We start from the raw sequence: 5,478 nt of genomic DNA on the forward strand, positions 1-5,478 counted from the left end.
CCTAAATCTCCTGTTACAGGCTAAAACTCTAAACTACACCTGCTGCGTCTGCCTTTAAATATATGCCCTGTTTATTCGTGGAAAGATGAAAGAGTTTCCACTGGACGTTACCTCACCTAATAGACCTAGCCCTAATTACACATCACTCCGTGCGATACAATCTATTTGATCCTGATATCAGGCACAGGTTAGGGGGTTAGAATATACCCGCGATAGGTATGCCTGTCGTAGGAGGCTACTAATATATCAGATTCAAGGGGCTGTGTAGCGTAACCCTTTCAGGTTGCCAGCGCAATACATAGCTTCTCCAAACCCAATTGTCAACCTCACCTATCCGTGGCGTATCCTGTTTCATTAACAGCCGAGGCTCTGGCCACCCCGAACTCCTTATGGATCTAGGGGTTGGAGGGAAGAATGGCCTAGAAGGTCGCATGTGTTCATAACCAATCGTTCCCGAATTGGTCGGGCTTGGTACCGGAACGTACCGGATCTGCATCCGGCAAAGGACCGTCAACTTGATAACACTCCCCAAGGCCTTCGGGGAGTGTCTTTGTCGCTACAACAACAAAGGAATAACTCCTTAGAATGGCAAGGCATTTCCATCCGGTTAGGCGATACAGACCTCCAAATATAAAATATCACCTGCCTAAGTAGTTGTCATCCTGACAGCTGTGCGCTGCTAAGGGGAAAATGATCGCATAATTATTGGTGATCTCATTGCGCACCATTCCACCATAACCAGGGGTTCGAGGAGCCACCAAAATGGAGAGGACCTACAGATAAAAACCCACCACACGACGCGCATGGAAAAGACTTTGGCGATTGGCATATGCAGTTACAATTCCATATCGTACCACTTGGTGCCCTTAAAGTCCTGATTGATAGTCCTTTTTAAAATTGAAAAAAAAAAGTATACAAAGTATGTAGATACGTATATATTTTTAAAAATACATATACTATGTACATGCATCTAGTAAACAATTTTAACAACTAGTTTTTTTTTTTTTAATTTTGTACATATAGAGATTGAGATTCAAATACATACTTTCATTGCACAAATACAAATTATAGAAACTTTTTTAAAGTATCCTACTTCTGCTGCTCTATTTCCTCCATTCTTTCATGGTGCCTCTTTTTCTCCTTTTCTCTGGCCTCTTTCAATTCTAGTTCAGTTTTTTTATGCAAAAACAGTTTGTCGAATGCATCGGCAATTCGTTTTAACAAAAGATTTTGTTCAGCGCACACTTTTTCAAATGTGTCAACAGGTCGCCGACGTTGACGCGATGTACTTGGTAGCTCAGTTTCAGCAGCAGGTTCGGCCGTACTGGCACAGCTTTCGTCAGTTATGCTTTTAACATCGTCATTGGTTGCCTCCTCACTGCTAACTATTTTTTTAACTCGTGAGAGTCCAAAGCGTCTGACGCCACTCGTACCCTCCACCGATTTAAACAAATTGCAAAGCACCACAATTGCTTCTTCACTGGGTGAAATAGGCTGCTGAAAGTATGGTCCACCACCAGTGGCGTTCACTTCGCGACGGTTGTCAGAAAGTTTCTTTTTATGCTGCCTTTCCAATCAATCGAAGACTGTAAAGAAAAATAAAATATACCAAAAGGAAGACCAAATTTTGTTAGTTTTGATTACCTTTTTCCAGCCAGCCAAATCTTTGCAGGGTGGCCCGTATAGTGTTATATTTGAATAATTTTATTCTATGTATTATTTATTATTTTCACTTTTTAAAAATTTTAAAAATAACTAACTAGAAAATTTTCATTTTGAAATAAGATTAAAAGTATTATAACATAAAAAATAATTTACAAAATTAAAGTATATTTTACAAAGTAGATAACCCTACATATACTCCCCCTCCAGTGAAACGAAATTTTTTTTAAATGTTATAAATTTTGTGTTGAGTAAATATAGTGTTATCTACTTTGTACTCTTTACTTTAATTTTTAAAATAATTTTAATTGAGTTTTCGTGTTAACTTAAAATTTTGAATAACTTCAAAAAAAGAAAATTCTAATTAGTTGGAAAATATCTAAACTCAAAAATAAACAAAAATAAATTTTATATTACAAACAAAAATAAAAGTTTTATCTAAACTATATACATACATTTGAATTTTGTGTTAATTGTGTGAAAAGTTTATGTTGGTATTGATGTAAGTACTCAATCTTTTGTTATATTATGAAACAAAAATTTTATCTAAACTATATTGGCGATCCTACCAACGGACCTAAAATTATTTGAACGTGCATACTTGTAGAACGAATTTGGACTTAAATTAACTGTAAAAACATATAAAAGAATTTTGACTAAAATAAAGACTATTATTTACAAAATAGTTTATATGCAAAATAAACGCTTCAAATTCAAAAGGACTGTGCTAGTGATTTGGTGTTTGCTAAGAATCAACTAACTAAAATACCAGCATTTGTGTCTCTATTTACACGCCTTACTTTGCTGAATTTGTCATGCAATCAACTTTCTGATCTGCCGAAAGAATTGGGTGTCTAAATACGTTACGGGAGTTGAAAATATACAATAATCGTTTTGATCACATACAAAGCTGCCTCGATGAAACAAAAAAAATCTTGAAATCCTATTAGCCAGTGATAATCGTATCAATCATATAGATACTTAAATCAAAAATTAAATATATATATATGTTTGGCATTACGAATTTACCATTTCTTTTAGTCTACGACCACATTTATTTTTTAATTGTCACTAATATTCTACTAAACTAGTCATATAACATACAGCAATTTGTTTTTGAAAATTCAACTTTATTAAAATTTAAAAAATATCAAAATAAATGTAACACATAAAATTAATAGTATCAGTGTAATGAATGACCTGACTATTTAGTGAGCTGTATTGTTCAAAATTTTTGCATTTTTCGACAACTAATACTCATATTTTATTTAAAAAAGTTTGTTTCTTCAATCTTTTGTTACATTATGAAATGTAAATTTAATCTAAACAAAATAATTCTATTTAGAATACTAATGTTACATTGCTTAAAAATTTATATTAATTGATTTAAAACAATAGTCAATTTATTATTTATATTAATTATACGCACTTCTTCTCCAGTTTATATTCAAGAATATTTATCATTTACACATATACAATATTTTACAACAACAGACATACAAACTCCGCAATGCAAATTAATTCATATTCAATTCGAAAATAACACAATACACTACAAAAAAAAAAAAATAGCTTTGATTTTTAAAAATCAAACAAATTTCTACAATTTTAAAAAATCTCTTAAAGATTTTTTAAAATAAATATTAACGAAATACATACAATACATTGAAATGTAAATCATATTAAAAACTCAATTTATACTCATTAACATAACATGAATCAATGACAATTTCACCCTCAAACAATTAAAGGAACCAACTTTTCATTCCTTATCAACAACTTGGACATACATTATGCAGAGTACAATTATATATTGAACATATATTCTGCATAATACAAGTTGTAATTTTTGAGTAATGGTGCACACAAAGTTGCCATCTACTATAATTCAACCTGATTCTAGGTTCTTCAAAAACATAATTGTAATTGACATTATTTAACAAATAGCTATTAAGTGATTTTTAACCTCAACAACATAACAATAACACAACCAAATATTAATATACATAAAATATTAATGCAATAAGTAAACATAACAACAACTTAAAATAAGCTATTAAGTATATCGAATCATCAAAAGATTGAGTACTTACATCAATACCAACATAAACTTTTCACACAATTAACACAAAATTCAAATGTATGTTTTTCAAACTACAACACAAAATTCTTACAGTAATCAATATACACTATAAATTAACATTTAAAAAATAAATTTTTCGTTTCACTGGAGGGGGAGTATATGTAGAGTTATCTACTTATAACAAATATACTTGTTATATTTTAAATTTATTCTTATTATATTAATTATTTTTTATTATCAAAAAATGAAAATATTTCAGTCATCAAAAATATCTTTTAAAGTAAATAAAGTTTAAATAAATTATTGAAAATAAATAGTTTTTTCTAAACTATATTTTATCTACTTATAACAAATATACTTGTTATATTTTAAATTTATTCTTATTATATTAATTATTTTTTATTATCAAAAAATGAAAATATTTCAGTCATCAAAAATATCTTTTAAAGTAAATAAAGTTTAAATAAATTATTGAAAATAAATAGTTTTTTCTAAACTATATTAGATATATTTGATGACTGAAATATTTTCATTTTTTGATAATAAAAAATAATTAATATAATAAGAATAAATTTAAAATATAACAAGTATATTTGTTATAAGTAGATAACTCTACAGCCCGACAGCATTGAGGGACTTAGCAAGATCGGCCCATTTTTGCTCTATCTCCACTCTGTCACCTTTCGTGTAGCCTCTAGCAATATCTTCCTCAGCTTGCATAAAAGATAGAATGATTTGCTCTTGTTTTGCCTTACGCTTTTTCCCCCTTAAATATATGTGTGTACATACATACATATGTAAGTATTTGTCATAATTCAATAAAATATATTAAAATGCGTCAATTGAATACTTACATTTTGGTTCCTTTTCGTACGTATACAAATAATTAATAAAATTTAACTTTTGCTTGCATCTTCTATTTTGCCGAAATTAAATATGTTTGTTGACAAAAGAAATCAGCTGTTCTAAGTAAAAAGGGGTTGCCATAAGTCACAGATGCTAACAAAAATATTCGCTCTAAAAAAATATTTTCGTAAATTCTGCTATTCTAACAGTGAACAATTGTTTTTATAAATAGTTTATATTATATTTTCATATCTTCCCATGTATTCTGAGGAAAGAAATGAATATTAACTAAAGAAAAATATTCTACGTTGTAATGTGCTTCAAATACTTCATTCGACTATTAATTCCTTGGACATGGCAATAATGAACTTTTCGATTATTACTGCGCATGCTCTGTAGTGAAATTGAGAACACGTCGGTTTCGTTTCGACCATGATCGCTTTGTTAAGCTTGAAAAAATTTTGATAGGAATTTTCAAATTAAGATTTGTTATACTAAATAAATAAATTGCCCAGCAAAAATTTGTTATAAATCAACCAAACAAAATGAATAATTTAATAAAACTTATTTGTGGGAAAAATAATTTAATTATCTGTGCTTAATAGGCTAATTACTTTCGATTCCGACTGCCCAGAGGCAAAACTTTTCAAATCGACCAAGTATGGTCGGAATCGATATTCAGAACACCAATCCATTTCGATTCCGAATAAATTGGTCGGAATCGAAATCCAGAACAGGCCCGATAGATTTCTTGATAGAAGTTTTTAAAGAAATATTTATTATGCCAATTTAACTCAAATTTAAACAAAAAATACATACAACTCTTCCAAATAAAATGAAGAATTTAAAAAAAATTATTTGAAAGACAAATATCGCAACATTTGTGT

General features: G+C 29.6%; 1 long non-coding RNA gene across 1 annotated transcript; it reads right to left on the reverse strand.

The window, feature by feature from the left end:
* Positions 1-1,440: 1,440 nt before the first annotated feature.
* On the reverse strand, positions 1,441-4,855 carry LOC137246176 (uncharacterized). Its single transcript, XR_010951426.1, has 4 exons — positions 4,600-4,855; positions 4,426-4,511; positions 1,645-1,759; positions 1,441-1,586 (listed from the first exon to the last, which is right to left on the reverse strand). It is a non-coding gene; the product is annotated as an uncharacterized lncRNA (long non-coding RNA).
* Positions 4,856-5,478: the final 623 nt, after the last annotated feature.

The sequence above is a fragment of the Eurosta solidaginis genome, chromosome 3 (assembly GCF_040869045.1).
Source record: "Eurosta solidaginis isolate ZX-2024a chromosome 3, ASM4086904v1, whole genome shotgun sequence".
NCBI lineage: Eukaryota > Metazoa > Arthropoda > Insecta > Diptera > Tephritidae > Eurosta > Eurosta solidaginis.